The 15,954-nt window shown below is 44.3% G+C and overlaps 1 protein-coding gene across 1 annotated transcript in view; it reads right to left on the bottom strand.

The window, feature by feature from the left end:
• GLP2R (glucagon like peptide 2 receptor) overlaps positions 1–15,954 on the bottom strand; it is a 1,432,227-nt gene that overhangs the window by 194,970 nt on the left and 1,221,303 nt on the right. The gene's annotated exons all lie outside the window — the stretch shown is intronic.

Raw genomic sequence — 15,954 nt, 5'->3', positions numbered from 1 at the left:
CACTTATAGGGCACTCCAGCTGCTATACATGTGGACTTGTTTCCTATGGGCAGCTGTGGGTCCCACTGAGACCAGTAGTACCTTTATCCTGGGAAGAGGTGGAGAAAGAACTACTTTCTGGCGGTTGCAACACAGCCATCTCGAAATGACAGACATTGTCAGCCTGGTTGTCCTTTCTACCACCAGTCAGCCATGGCCACAATCCAATTTTCCCCAGAGAGGAGATAACATTAATAACACTGCGGCTGGACTTTTCCACGTACCATATTGAATTATTGTTAGCCTATTTGGACTTTATTTGTAGTGTATTGATTACATTTATAAATAATAGACTACATTCAGCATTATGCCATACAAGTTACAATTATTAGATGTAAACAAAGTCTATAAAAACATTAGTCACAAGATCAGCAAATAAAAGATAAGACAGTTTAAGTAAAAAAACAATAAAAGTCCAGATTCAGCCTTACGTTCTGTGCAATATGCATCGATGAAAGCATTAATTAAATTTTTTTTTAAAAAAAACTGTAGCTTCCCGGCTTCCGCTCTTCACATGCCAGCCTGGTCGTTACTGTGGCTGCAACATACAGCTTAAAGAATAGAGGCGGATCCTGCTCAGCATTTCGCAATAGGCCTAGTCATTGCTTGATGCATACATAACAACCACCACAGATTCCTGCAGTAATCACACAGTTAGTGTGCTATTTCTTCTATATAGTGCCTGCCACACATATTGCAATACAGTCTATGCCATTCACAGTGACTTTGCAGGAATCGGAAAGAGTACTGCTGGGCAGCAAGGGTTAACACGAAGCACTCTGAGGAGGATCTTCCTCGTTTTTGCACCTATATCATTGTATGCCATGCAAAAGAGCATAAAGTGAAGCAGGTTATCTGCAGCCTCTAGACACGGACACTGGTGCTTCTCGGGAGAACGTCCCTTCCTGAAGGCCATAACTGACATCAGTGGCAGATAGCTGAATCTTGCTCTTGTTGTCCCTCATTAAATAACCTTGCATCCCGGTTGAGGTAAAGAAAGAGTGACTCGGATCTCATGAATAAAAACCCCAAGCCTAGCCTTCACTTTGGAGGCTGCAAGCTGATCTAGATTTTGAAGCGTCAATAAGTAACTCGAACAGTCAATTTTCCCCAGATATGTTTTCAAATGGATTATCTACGGAATAGTGCGTGCCCCTATTTTGGTTCGCATTTCCAGGATTATAGATTGGGAAATATCAGCCTTGGGATTTGTCTGGATGCGTAGCCAGTGCATAACAAGGTCTGCAATAAGATCATCAGTCAAAAACCCCAGGCCTACTTCCTGGTGACTAGCAAAATGTGGTGGCGAATGGGAGACGTACTACACGTTTTTTGATTGATTGATTGATTGGACATTTTCTGCAACTTGCAAATCGTCCATATCAATAAAGCCCCAAAGTGAGGCTCGCTAGCCTGCGGATTTATTGCTTTGCAATGATAAACCTTCAGGATTCTGTTGCGAGACTGGTTTCTGTAAAGGTTCATGAACCGCAAAACCCCACCCATTGTTTGTTTCCTGGTTTGTTTACAAATATGAAAGCCACCCTGGAGGTTGTTTGGAAAGCTTCTTCCAAGGTAGTCAAATTTCTTTACGCATAGGACGTCAATATTATTACTGTACATGTTTGGCATCGAAACACGTCACCTCACAAGCATACAAACTATTAATGCACATTTGCCTGCTTTGGCTTGAAGGTCAAGATTATTCATAAAGGTGGTGTACACCCATATAAGGCCCTCCAGAGCTCTGTGTGTTCTTGTGATCAGCGCTGTATCTTTGGCGTACGCAAGTAGAGGTAGACTTCAGTTCCCCACCCTCAGGATATCTGGCATCAGTTTGACTAGGGTCTTGTATAACCCATTTATGTATAGAGAGAAGAGAAAGGGGTCCAGCACACAGCCCTGTTGTATGCCTGAGTTAACTGAAAAATAGTCAATGTAGAATCCTTGGTCACCATTCCTCACACCGGCTCTAGTGTGGTGTGCAAAGTAATCAATAGCCTTACCAGTTCTGGAGGACAGTCCAAGGACCTGAGAACATCCCACAGCTTTGTCTGGCTTACTTTATCGAAGGACATGCTCAGATCCATGAACGCCAGATATATTGGCTCAAACCTTATATAGAGAGAAACCACTCAAATCATGTATGCATCCAAGGCTTTCTCCGATTTGCCCAGAGTCAAAATCCCTATTGGACTATAGACAAGATGTGCTTGTGTGATATACAGGCTTCAGATCTTGCCAACAGAATACACCCAAACTTTTTGTACAGGATGTCCAGCACGAACATGGGTCTATAAGAATCAGGGTGTGCCTGTCACCCTTATTACATTTTTTATAATGTATTGCTGACAGCTAGGAGGTTGGAAAGAGCTCACATGCGATGATCACATTAAAGCCAATAGTAAGGATTGGTGCCCATAACTCTACTTCTGCCCATAAAAGGTCCACAAGAAACCATCTGGACCCAGACAGCAGGACCATTTTTGTTTGGTGATGGCACGTTTTAGTTCTGAAACCAAAAATACCACTTCTAATGTGGGACAGCCTGAAGGCCCCCTTACACAATCTCTTCTGGCCGGGCTGTAACAGTGCCAGAGTTATACAGACATATTTATGGGCCCCCCCACGAAACTGCCTTTTCCTATGGCTCAAATTCACTCTACATTTGTGAGCGGAAGAAAAGAAAAATCCACCCTCAAGTTTGGAAGCTGTTGGAAAGGGGGAAACAATGTCCCACCCACCTAAATGCTTTAGAGTATGGCAAGAGGTATTCAAAGCACTATGATGGGCCAGTGGGTAGGAGGGATGGTGGTAGAACCCTACCCCAATATATTCAACCCACAGTATAGCCCAAGGTGGGAGCAAGACCTCCGTTTTGTATAGATGTTAGTGTATTCTGTGTAGATGGTAGTAATTATAGTTTGGAGACAAGGCCTGCACAGCAAATGCAGCATTTCATGCACTAGGCTGTAATTTTGAGACGAGGGAAAATTCCAGCCATGCCCAAGCGCCTGTGAGGACAACCCACACCCCAACCGCCATAAAGCGCATTCATTGTTCTAACAGTGTTGCAAAGATGTTTTTCTGTGCACAAGGAATGTGCCCTACAAGGCCGCGATCATAGACCGGTGCCTGGTTGCATGTTATCTCACACTGGCCAAAGCATGACCCAGCCCATCCCCAGGCGACCATGAGTTATAGCCCATATAACTGACTAAACCTCAAGATCCCTGAGTTCCATGGCATCGGGTGCCCTTTGACTACCAACCCCAAAGTAACAAGTGCTGAAATGTTCAAAGAGGACAGACAGTGAGCGACAATCTATGATTTGTATTGCGAGGTGCTGCGAGGTATAAATTATAGTTCAAAACAAGGGTGGGGACCTTGGAGCTAGATGGCATGGAAGGGAGTGAGTGAACTGTGTGTGTGGTGGTTAGAGTGTCCCAGAACCTCCTTCGTGCCAGTCTTAAAGCCTGCCAGGTGCACATGACAAAGCAGCATTCTGTTAGGAGTGCAGATAATTTGTTCTTTGACCTTCATCGGTGAGAAGAAGATGATCTCTGCGGCACCCACGAGATGGAAGACAGACAGACTCAGCTGGAACCACTGACTTGGCAACCCTTATTGGCCAGGTGGATCCTGTATATGTACACACCAACCAGCCGTGCATGTTTTTACTTTATATATTGCGTCACTATGACAATGTGCATTCTCTTAAGCCTCTGCTTGTACCCTTTTTCGGCAGAAAGTTTTTAGCAGCAGAGATCTTTGCTGTTGCTCTCATCTGTGTGTGAGATTAAAACGTGTTATCCTTACAAGATCGACTTGGGCCTTTCTTCCCTAGCATGTTGTATTCTCTCTGGTGTGAGCATTCAGGGACTTGACTTCAGAACCCAACGTCTGACTTTATTAACCTGGTGACCAAATTAATCCATTGGAAATGTCTTAAACATAGCATATTCCACCCTTCCGGAGCATTCCTTTAACCTCACCAGTGTCCGGACATGTCCATTAGGGTGGATATATGCCCCTTTCAAAGATGTTTGATGCATAAGGTTGGTGAACTTGGATCTGAGCTAACATTGCACTCCTGCCATCAACTAATCATAGCCATAGATTCTGCTTTGGATTCAGGATACTGCTCCCCCTTAGCAATCATAAAATGCTCCCTGTCATAGAGCTCCACACTTTTTACTCTACTTTTCTTCATACACTTCTTGCACTGGGAATACTGATCAATTCATCATTAAGATTTAAACCATATTGATTATACACAATAAGCAGTCGAACAAAATCTGGCAGAAAATACTGAACCCACTGTTTTGCTGTAAGTGAACATTGGTGGACAGTGAACGCACATAAAATTAATATGGCAAGGACAAACCACTGGATGGTAAGTCATCCTCTTCAACATTACATCAGTAAAGTTGTACACACAACGTGATGGACTTTAGACTATCCGGCTTCCGGACAAATGGACAAAGGTGTTTAGGGCACTATGGTCATCTGCTCACCAGTGGATGAATTTACGTAGCTGTCAATGAGTGTTCTTTAATATTAACTGACTTTTAATGCATCCATATTTTGTCTGGTCCTTTCTTTTACTATTTCTGTCCCTCAGGGGTCTGAGTGATTGGACTGACTACATTGATAGCAAGTTTGACTGTAATAAATGGATCATACATTCTGTGCTTAAGCGCCACTAGGTATCAGGCATAAATCCTACATACAGCAAAACAAAGTAGCACCCTATTTGGACATTGAAGTTTGTGTTCTATATCTCATTCCAAGTCACCAGGGGCATCTGGCCTTGCAACCCAGTATCTTTCGTTTTGTTGGCCTACAGATGAAAGCAATACCCGTTTTTCCATTCATTACTTTATTTGAATGTTTGTACTGTGAGAAACCTGTACTTTGAGAAACCAGAGGCTGTCTCACCGTCTAGTCGCCGGAGATCACTTGCTCAGGTGGCCAGGGTGGGGCCATCGCCTTAGGATCCAGACCCTGGCGGTTGACCAGTGGGGGTGGATCAGCTGGGTGAGGGGTCCTCAGGGAGTGGGGGTGAGATACCGTATCCCTCCTGTTTCAATACCTTTACCCCATCATATTTTTTAGGATATTTTGATTTTTCCACTCCCCCTGCCCTGCACAAACACTGAGCTGTGGAAGAGAAGTCTAACACTGAAACATTACACCAGGCATGTCCCGTTAGTACGGTCAGGCACAGTCCGGCAATTGACCACAATTGCATATAACTGATGCCTATTTACTTTCCACTCATGGACAAAAGGTGGAACACTGGGACACACTCTGACCAAGGCAAGGCATGCAAAGGAGCAGTTCTTTTGGGGCATCCCGGTGAATGATCATTACCTGCAAAGAATATTGAATGCTGCCCAAGTGACCCAGACGAAAGAGAACCGGGAATCTGGTATTGTGTGAAAAAGATACAAGCAGCCCTCCCGGTTGAATGACCGAGTTGGGGAGGTGAAGCAACAGCTGTGGTATCAACCTGGGCTCCTAACTCAAAGAGGCGAGCACAGAAACCAGCACAGCTGCAAGTTAAAGAAAGCAGTGAAAGGCGGGTCTGTGTTGAAGATAAATGTGATTAAGCCATCAAAGGATTACTGAACTGTGAATCAAACAAGTGAGACATGATATGAGATAACCGAGGGGTCTGGCACAGCGAAAGTGTACAATTGAAGATATCTGTTTAAGTATGCATAGTGGTGCAGGCAGAAAAGTGAAAAGCTGAGAAACTCATGAATGACAAATGTATCTGACATAAATGGGAAAATGAATATGAAAGGTGATTTGTTATCAAAGTGGTCATGCTGAAGTATTCGTAAAACCCCTCGTACATTCAAAAGTCTTCGATGAGAAAAGTGAACTGTGAGAAATTATGATTTTGAGGATCCGAGTCTGACCAAGGGAGACCTGAAGCGAAATGTGAGAAAAAGTGTGTTCGGAAGATCTGAGCCTGACAAAGGGAGACCTCTAACAAACTGTGAGAAAGTATGATCAGAAGGTCCGAACCTGACAGAGGGTGACCTATGTGAACTACAAAGACTGAAGTTTGTGAAGTATTAATCCTGGAGGAAAGGAACTTTTTATTTGTTGAATGAATCCAAGGCATCCTAGGAATAAGAAACTTTGTGTGAACAAAAGACTTTGTGCGACCAAGAGACTTTTTTCATGGAAGCCCCTTATCCACAGTATGAGCTGCATCCTTGTGTCTAAAACAAGAGTGTGTTCCAAGAGTGTGCCACCTTATGCCATGCTAACAATGTGGGGAAGGGAGATTTGCACAGTTACCTTGACAGATTGTTTTGAACACTGCTTTTTCCTTTACATATACATCTTTCCCTATACACATTTATTGTAGTAGAGTACGGGCAGGCAATCGTTTTTTTTTAGTATAGGTAATTTTGCTTTGACTGACAAATGACTAGGATTGTGTTTTTTTACTATGATGGTTGAGAGTACTCCCATCTTTAGCTATAGGGCAAGCTAGGAGTTTTTCAAACTCGCCCTGTCATTTATATTTGTTGTATAAATTGTCTTAAACTGTTTATTTTGTGCATATTGTTATCTAAATAAATAAATGTGGCAAGAATGCTAACATTCGGTCCTATGTCAAAAGACCTGTTTCTTTTTTCCAAAACGAAAAAAGAACGATTTAGAAGGACTGCTCCATTGCCACGCAGAGCAGTCTTTCTAAATTGAACTGTCAAGGCTGTGCCGCACACGAGTACACAGAGGGGATGACATGCTCTGTGTGCCAAAGTGGACTTGTCACATGAGTGAGTTGTAAACTGTGTTTGTGTGTGCTTGGGTGCGTGTATGTGTTTGTATGCGTATGTGTGGGGAGAATGGACATTCAGATGTGGGAAGAGGGTGGTGGGTGGGCAATGGAGGATACGCAGCGGTTAAACCTCCCCTCCCCCCCGATTAACAAGAGAATCAGTGGCAGGGAGGAAGAGGCGTACTATGTAATAATATTGCATTTAAATGCTACACAAAAACAGCCCATAAATATCAGTCTTATTTGTGTTTGGGCTTTAAAATGCGGGATTATGACATAGAACCTAACATTCACATGGAGTCCATCAAATCCTATTTAACGCATATTGCAGGTGCATTAGAAATGAGATTCACTCACACCAAACCATCTTATGCTGACAGTCTTAAATGGAGTCTACTAGACCCCCACAGTAGTAGCCTCCAAAGCCAGCGATGTGCATGAGCCCTGTCGTCCATGCAGCCATTTCATGGTCTTGAGGCTTCATTCAAACTCAATATTACCAATGGTGTCAATTGTGGTGCAATAATTGCAGCTTCAAAATCAAAAACAAAGGTTAATCAATTTCACCCACAGGCAGCAGGGGAAATGATATTGCTGAACAAAAGGTGGTGATAAAAACAAGACAAGGAGGCAAGAAGAATGTGCTCACTCCAATCACGCAAGAAAGTGGCTCTGTCTAGAGCTGGCGGGTACAGCATTCAGTTATTGAAAGCCATCCCATGTGTAAGTTAGTGGAGTTGTGACTTTACTGTATGCTATGAAAGAGGCTTCCCATGTTGGAAAATGTAACTTTAGACACTGAGAAATGACAGAGAATAAAGGATAAATTAGATTTTAATATTAGATATAACACTGTGACCTCAGGAGTCCATCTTACCTCCCACCCGGATAGCAATCAGAGAGTCCTGCACACTAAATAGTACAAAGCCGAATTAATTACTATGTACTATGTACTTCATTCTTAATCAAGAAGGGGACTCAAATGGAGAGGCCCAATAATAACAATAGCAGTGTGTTGCTTAACACCCCTAGGGAGTGCAAGGATAAGATATGGAAAATATGAGTAAAGTGTTATGTTTTGCACAAATCACTCCAGACAATGCCTGCAACCTTAGTTTTTACAAAGCTTCAACATTTGAGAACCTATCAGATCGAGAGTACCAGCACACTGATGTTACAATTAATGGATTGCAATAAAACATGATGAAAGTACAAAGCATGGATACTTTGATGCTGACTGTTCCACGGTCACATTTAATAGCACAGGTATTGTGGCCAGTATGTTAGAATAGCAGGTTCATTTCCACTGCAATGTCACCATTATTGCTATAATTCCACCTGGGTATTTCTATTAAGTAGCACCAGCCATGCACTTTTGGTGTGTGGTTGAAAGAGTCAATATGCTAAAAAACAAATTACCATCACAAATTTTACTATTTATTTTCAAACATGTATATCAGCTTTGTCTGGGGATACTTTAATGTTGACAAGCGAGATCCGTGAACCACGGTCATCAATTGAGATGGTCAATTGGTTTACGCCAAGAAATGCAGCGCTCCCTGGAATTATAGCTCAGGAGTGTACCTCTATCTCTGCCTACCTGCTGGGGATCTGAGGGTTACAGGAACATTACTTAATGGGACACCAACCATTGCTTACATCACAGGCCTCTGATACTGGGAATGCCTAAACATGCATGACGTTTATGTAATGGAACATAGTTTGGCTAAATTCTAATCTTAGGGAGAAAGACTGGGTGATTGTTGTACATGTTTATGACATTACCGTGTTACGAAAACATGGCAGTTGTATACAAATGATATAAAGGGTTATTCTGCTTTTGATGCATTGGCAATACACAATATCATTGGAAGACCGCTAGTGGACTTTTGATTGTCGTAACTAATATCATCCAGTTTCCAAAGTACTCTGACAATGGAGGATAGACTTAACATTTTAGTCAACTTTTATTATGTCAATGCAGAGAGGCCACGTGACAAATAATGATAATAATTTGTTATTTATATTGCGCTTACGCCTAAGTGCTGTACACAGAACATATTTTCATACACATATCATGCCAAGCGAAGTTGGTACTCGTGTATCAACCTCGGAAGGACGAAAGGCTGAGTTGCTCTTGCTGGGATTCGAACCTGTAACCTGCAGATCACACATAGAACACAGCAGTGAGCGTTCAACCTGCTGAGCTATCTTACCACCATAGCATCTCTACTTTGACAGAAAATATTCTACAATGGTAGAAGTTGCAGAGAATAGTACTCTCAATTGCAGGAAAATAGAAACATTCGGTCTGAGAAATATGTATGACTCTGATGTCAGTACAGAGCAAAAACCAATCAGATATTTTTTTTACACTGAACCGTATAGACAGGATTCACAACCAATCAGGTCGAGAAGGAGCTCGCAGGTTACAGAGGTATATGGTATATTCTTGAAGGATACACATTCATGACACAGAGAGAAGGGGAGATAGCTGAATGTGAACCAGACTGACAACTACATTGGTTCCCCATACATGATGGTGATTCCGACGATTGAAGGAATGCTGACAGCTTCACTTGCATAGGGCTTCTAAGACAGCAGCATGGCTGGCCATGCAAGCAAAACCCCTTCATTCATACCAACATTCTTCCTCTATCCGCTGCGTTACATCTATGTAGGCAACCCCATTGCCTGCTGTCCAAACCTGGCTATTGCTTCCTGTGAACCGCCACAGTATGAATGGGGTCGCAAATGGCATGCATGCACCAAGACGAGGCAAAGGCCTACGCTTGAGGACTCGCTGTCTGACAATATTGCAGCCGAGTGTCACGTGCCATCTCCTGCACTGGAGAAGCTTGTTTTCATAACAGCAGTATATTTCTAAGGGGAATAGTTCAGCTTTGTTCAGTCAGTCAGTCAATGAGCCATATAACTCTGGGACATGTTTCCTGCATGGCCCACACATGCTCACTAAGTCGTTGCTTAAAATATGCAAACAGTGACCTGCAGTGATCATTTTATTTTTGTAACACTAAAAACAAAAAAATAAATACACCTTTAAAATGGATGACATTTATTCTTTAACACTATGCAAAACAGACAAAGGAACTGATTGTGTCACACGTTTCGATTGAAAATATGCGAATATAAATTAAATGGATCATTACATTCAGCTGGATGGCGTACAAAATAACATTGTTTTTCCCCTCCATTTGCTAGATGGATTTCTCACAGTAATGGTTTGGAAAGAATGGCAAATCCGCTGATGTATTCTTTTGAGCGTGAACTGTGTGCAGGCTTTTCAAACAGTAGCAGTTTCCTTTCTACATAGAACACTGTCTCTGTAAATTGGTCCCACTATTAGGCTGCCTCATCTCTGTAAATAGGATCCTGTATTAGACTGCCTCATCTCTGTAAATAGGTTCCTGTATTAGACTGCCTCGTCTCTGTAAATAGGCTCCTGTATTAAACTGCCTCGTTTCTGTAAATGGGTCCATCTATAAGACTGCCTTGCCTCTGTAAAATAAGTTCCTGTATTAGGCAGCTTCGTCACTGTAAATAGGTTACTGTATTAGACTGCGTCATTTCTGTAAATGGGTCCCTTTATATGGCTACCTCGTCTCTGTAAATAGGTTCCTTTATTAGACTGCCTTGTCTCTGTAAATAGGTTCCTGCATTAGTCTGTCACGTCTCTGTAAATAGGTCCCTCTAATAGACTACCTCGTCTCTGCAAATAGGTTCCTGTATTAGACTGCCTCGTCTCTGTAAATAGGCCCCTGTATTAGACTGCCTTGGTTTAAAGTGAGGGCCTGTCATGTAATGAACATAGTGACGTGGTCCTTAGAACCCTGTCAACATCTTGGTTCTGTGAGAACGACATGTTCGCCAAGTGTCAGTTGCTGTTGGTCCGTCCTCCGGGGGCCTCACAATAAAGCACACAAGCCCTAACTTGTGTCTCGCCTGATTTACTACATTTGGCGACGAGGAAACTTACACAAAACGGCCCCCGCAGCGCACCGGACTGTGCTGCTTGTCGGCAACCCACGACTCCCAGCCGCGAACAGCACCCGCTACGAGGTGGCGCTGCGAACGCTGCTGCCGCGCCTCCCCGGCACCTGAGAGCAGCACAGAAGGCCCTAAGCGCCCCCCCCCTTCCGACGGCGAGAGCGGGCATCCTGCGCCGCATCACAGGGATCGGGCACCAGCGGCGGCACACTCAGCCCCCTGCCCGCTCTCACATCCAACGCCAAAGAAGCAGAAGGGGAGCGAAGCGACAGGTGGCTCCAGTCTCACGGCCCGGCATCGACATCTCAACGCAACCGGAGGTGGAGAGGTACCCAGTCTAATTATTTGGGGGTTCCGCGCACAGCTACAGGGCATTATACGAATCGGCGTCTAACGGCGAATCGAGGAAGGGACCTTAGGGCGTAACTTTACGTGCAGCCATTTTAGCCCCTTGTGGACAATAACCATGGCGACAACACCACTAAGATCGCCTCGATCGCGTGGGAGATGAAAACTTCCACACGAGAAGGGCTCATGGTTGCGAAAAGAAGCATCTTTTGAAGTAAAGCACAGCTTTAAAGAAGTAAACCACATTCTTAAAGCAAGCACAATGTACAGCAGTTGTAGCTATTGTGATTTTTGAACCAGACAGTGCAGAATAAAAAAAAAAAGAAAATATTTCTCTGTGTTGCCGTGTTACCAAATTGCATGCAGATGTGTGACACAAGAAGTGCACACATACATTGAGACCGGCAAAAACCCTGAGATCTGACAAAAACTGGCCGCAGAAGCAAACACAATCACTAACTAGCCAAATTCAACCGACCTTTCATGCAGAGCAGCCCACCCCTACAAACCAAGACACCTGAATCCTGAATTTTCCGCCTGTCACCAGCCATCCTCAACACCTGCTAGCTGTGCCCCACCATTACCACAACTCAGAGACCAACCACCCACTTTCGAACCTTCTCAACAGTCACCCCCGCCACACATGAACACCATGCAGACTATTGCTCATCCTACAAAGTTCCTTGCTTCCCCTGGGACCCCAACATGTTCGTGGGAACAATGGGTTGATGGGTTCCACGTCTACCTTAGGGCCATTGGGGGAAACAAGTTCAATGATGACCTTAAAGAAGCAACACTTTTGAACTGCATAGGAGCTGAAGCTCTAAGACTATTCAGGGCACTACCAGAACCAGATGATGCCGTGGGTGAAGGCAACCGCAAATTTGACACAGCCCTAACCAAACTCACCAGGCATTTTGGCAACAAAACCAACATAGTACTGGAGAGGTACAGATTCTTCACCAGGAAACAATTGAAAGGTGAGTCAATTGACTCGTAAATCGCTTCCTTGAGAGTTTTAATGGCATCTTGCGAATTCACTGGGGTCGGCGACAAATATCTTAGAGACCAGCTTGTCCTTAATGTAGCCGACCCACGCATTCAACAAAAATTGTGGCAAACGAGAAACCCCTCCCTAGACCAGCCACCGAAATTGTGAGGAGCATGGAGTTTGGTGAACATTGCATGAAAGAGAGACTGGCCCAAACCCAAAGGGAGTGCATTGAAGTCAAGTCCGTTGAAATAAATTCTGAAATGGATCCCTCTGAAAATATATTAGCCCTGATGAGAAGAGCTCCAAACTCAAGAGGCTCAAGATTTAACCCCAGAAGAGGGAGGATTTCGTCCAGTGACAACAGAGACTCTGCTCACTGTCAAAATGTGGATGGTTTAAGCATGGAGACGCTGACAAGACGTGTCCTGCAATCAATGCTGAGTGTTACAAGTGTGGCCAGTTTGGCCATTTTGCAAAAGTCTGCAGAAACATTCGAGGAAGACCTAGTAGGGGTAATCAATACAACAGAAGACCTTACAGTAGATCAAGTTCAGTGAGATTCATAGAAAATGATCCAGGTCACAATGATATGTTACTCGTTGACCAAGCTTGTCTGCCAATATAAATCCCCACCATCACCTCTTCACATGAACCCAAGGGCCCTTGGGTCAACATGCACATTGATGGAACCCTGTTGCAGGTAATGGTGGATACAGGCTCCCCTTACACAATGGTGGACGTCCAGACATTTCTAGGGACACTATCCAGGAAGATGCAAGACCTACGACACACCCTGCTGAGAGCTACCGGCTATGGAAAAACTCCCATTGAAATAATCGGATACACATGGGTGAGGCTTAAATTTCATGACAGAGAGACATATTGCAAACTTTTCGTGGCCAAAAACGGCTCTTCAGTTGTAGGGTGGGAAGAACAAGCCGCTCTGCAAATAAGAATCCACCCCGGAGAAACAGTCCCTGTGTTGAGTGTGCTTAGTGATCCTACTGACATGGGGTCCACTGACATAAAGTTCACTTTGAGCAAAAGTTTCCCAAAGTTTTCACTGATAAGGTGGGACTACTGCAGGGTTTTCAACACAGGATAGTCTTGAAGAAGGCTGCCGTTCCTGTGGCCCATCGTGTCAGAGGAATTCCTTTCGGCACCAAAGAAGGGAGCTCACACGCCTGTGTGAGGAAAATATCATCCAACCCATTAAAAGCTCTGAGTGGCTTGCCCCGATCGTCCTGGTAGGCAAGCCTGACAACTCCATACGAATGTGTGTTGACCTAAGAGACCTAAATAAGAACATATGGGTCGATAGACACCCCCTTCCCAACATATCCGAACTTCTATCAACCATGAAACCGGCTAAGTACTTCAGTACTCTTGACTTCTCGTCAGCATACCACCAGATCGCGTTAGAAGAGTCCTCAAAGAACCTCACGTCATTTGTCAAACCCCTGGGGGCGTTCATGTTCAACAGGATGCTCTTTGACCTCGCCTCGGCTTCGGCAGTGTTCCAGAGGCTAATGTCACACCTGTTTGGAGGTCTCGACGGTGTACACTGTTTTCAAGATGACATCCTCATATCGGCCAGGACAGAAGATGAACACGACGCAAAACTCATGGGTGTTCTCCAAGTGATCCAGAAAAGCAGACTAACCCTCAAATTGGAAAAATGCAACATAAAATGTAGTCAAGTATCTTATCCTGGTCATTCCATCGACGCTAAGGGGATCAGTCCCAAGAAAAAGTCATAGATACCATAATGAGTATTGCCGAACCTGAAAACAAGGACCAACTCAGAAGCTTCTTCGGCATGACCGAATACTATTCCAAATTTATAAATAATTATGCCAACAATACGAAACGTATGAGGAATATCATGAACAAGGCAGCCATATATGTCTGGTCCTCTGAATGTAAGAGTGAGTTTGAAAATGTCAAATCCAACATCAATCAAGCTCCCGCCTTAGCGATGTTTGACTGTAAAGCAAAACCATAATATATGTGGACGCCAGCAAGATCGGACTTGGCGGCGTCATTGAACAACAACAGAAAGGAGGCATTGTGACTACTGCCTTCGCCTCAAGAGTACTGAGAGGTGCAGCACTAAATTATTCCACCATTGAGAGAGAAGCTCTGGGCATAAAGTGGATTTTACAACACTTCAGAAACTTAATATGGGGCCTGCCCATAATACTCAAAACAGATCACAAACCATTAGTAAACGTCCTTCAATCCAAGACACCTCACCTTATTTCACCTAGGATTAGGCGTTGGTTCCTCGACATCATGCAGTACAATCTCCAAGTGTGCTATTCCCCTGGTCCCTCTAATCAAGTGGCTGACTGTCTCTCCAGGTTATCCACCAACCGAGATGATGAGATCAAATACTCTGACGAGGACATTGTAGCTACCATCTATCCTGCCATTCCCAAAGATGACTGGATAAACATCAACAGGACTGATGTAGAGCAACAAGAAATAAGGAAAGCCATAGTCAATGACTGGGCTGAACCCAGTCGAGCCCTGGCAGACTTCATACCCATCAGAAATGAGATAACTATGGATGAGAAACATGTCTTCAGAGGTGACAGACTGATTCCACTGGTGCCACTCAGAAAAAAAACTGCTCGATTTGGCCCATGAAGGTCATCTAGGGAGAAGTCTGACAAGAAATAGATTGAGGAGCAGCTACTGGTGGCCGAACATGTGGAAAGAAGCCGAGGAGGTGGTCAAGAACTGTACCGCATGTGCCATGAGTGACAAATCTAAGATTCTGAGGAAGACCCCTCTACAACCCATAGAGCCACCCGCAAATGTGTGGTCAAAAATTGCTATAGACATCATGGGTCCCTTCGAAAACATAGAAACAGTGAAAATATACATAATAGTACTTGCAGATTATACCTCCAAGTGGACTGATTTGGGAATTGCCGAAGTGAATGTTACCACCAGAAAAGTGACGGAGTTCCTCACAGAAATTTTCAACAGGGAAGGAGAGCCCAAAGAAGTAGTCTCAGACAACGGGTCTCAGTTTATGTCTTCTGAATTTCAAGAATTTCTCAAAAACAGATCCATCAAACATGTGACCACGTCCTTGTACCACCCAATGTCCAACGGACTAGTCGAGAGAATGAACAGACTCGTAAAAAGCATAATCAACTAGCTGTTGCTAATACTCTTCCATGGAAAGAAACACTCAAGGAGGCACTGGGCCTCATTACGACCCCGACGCTAAACCATGGTGCTATTAGCACCATGGTCCATGCCGGGGTCCGCCATGGTGAATGGTGGAATTACCGCCCCATTCCAAGGTTGGCAGGGCGGTAATTCCCCATTCACCATGGGCCCTTCCCCATTCCCATTTTTGCCCCATAGGGCTCAATGGGAATGGAGAAGGCGCTAAGTACGGTGCCGCAAATTGCGGCACCGTACTTAGCACCAAGGTCCCTTTGCGGCACCCTACTTTAACGCCTGCTAAAAGCAGGTGTTAAGGTCGGGTCCCGCAAAGGGACCTCGTAATCAGGCGTTAAGGGTTTAACGGCGCCGATACCTTTTACGGCGCCTTTAAACCCTTAACGCCAGGGTCGTAATGAGGCCCACTGTGTGCATACAGGACGACGCCACATACCACCACCAACATTGAGCCATTCACCTTGATGCGAGGTAGAGCTGCAACCAACCGTCTAAGACCAGCGTGGATCTTCACGAACAGTGGTGAAGCCAAATTAGACATGGAGCGAATTCAGGA

Source organism: Ambystoma mexicanum, chromosome 3q, assembly GCF_040938575.1.
Source record: "Ambystoma mexicanum isolate Mex_15411 chromosome 3q, UKY_AmexF1_1, whole genome shotgun sequence".
Classification (NCBI taxonomy): domain Eukaryota; kingdom Metazoa; phylum Chordata; class Amphibia; order Caudata; family Ambystomatidae; genus Ambystoma; species Ambystoma mexicanum.
The sequence above is the reverse complement of the archived record's forward strand: the minus strand, read 5'-3'. Positions and strand labels throughout refer to the sequence as shown.